A 747-nucleotide genomic window follows, 5' to 3' on the forward strand; every position below is an offset into this window, starting at 1 on the left:
TGAAATCGCTGACCTTGTGCCAGAATATGAAACCTATATTAACAGCCGTTAAAGCGGCGAGCTGGTGAAGTCGAACAAAATTCTTAGCTGCATTTGTTCCAGCTATTCACGTTCTGACAGATGTAGATCTTGATGACTGCTATGAAGCAGGAGAGTATACTAGCCCCTATTCAATAAGACATTCAATACTTCATTTCATTTTACTATTTATATATTATATCTTCCACATTCTATATCCCACATTAATTTTATAAGAATATAAATAAAACATAAAAAACAGAGTTGGAACTCTTTTAAATAATATATATATATATATATATGTACCAGTAGTATTTTTTGCTCTCTATTTGTTCTTTTGTATACCACATCTATTCTTAGTGAAAGTGTGACTCAGAAAGTATTTAATAAGCAAAATAATGTATAATCTTTTGAAAGGAGAATATCGTCTTCACTGTAATGAATAACAGGGGAGATAACTTCTAAGTACATTCTTAAATGTAATGTAAGGGAAGCAACTCATACACTTTGAATCAATAACTCTCACATTTTCTTTTATATCGTTTGTGTTACTGGATGCAAGTTTTATTTCTTTATCAGGATTTCAAAGGTGTTATGAACAGTTTATTATTTAGGTTTTGGGAATAATCTTGTCTTCCGAATATGTATGTATGTATGTATGTATGTATGTATGTATGTATGTATGTATGTGTGTGTGTATGTGTGTGTGTGTGTGTGTGTGTGTGTGTG

This window comes from Octopus bimaculoides, chromosome 25 (assembly GCF_001194135.2).
Source record: "Octopus bimaculoides isolate UCB-OBI-ISO-001 chromosome 25, ASM119413v2, whole genome shotgun sequence".
Taxonomy (NCBI): domain Eukaryota; kingdom Metazoa; phylum Mollusca; class Cephalopoda; order Octopoda; family Octopodidae; genus Octopus; species Octopus bimaculoides.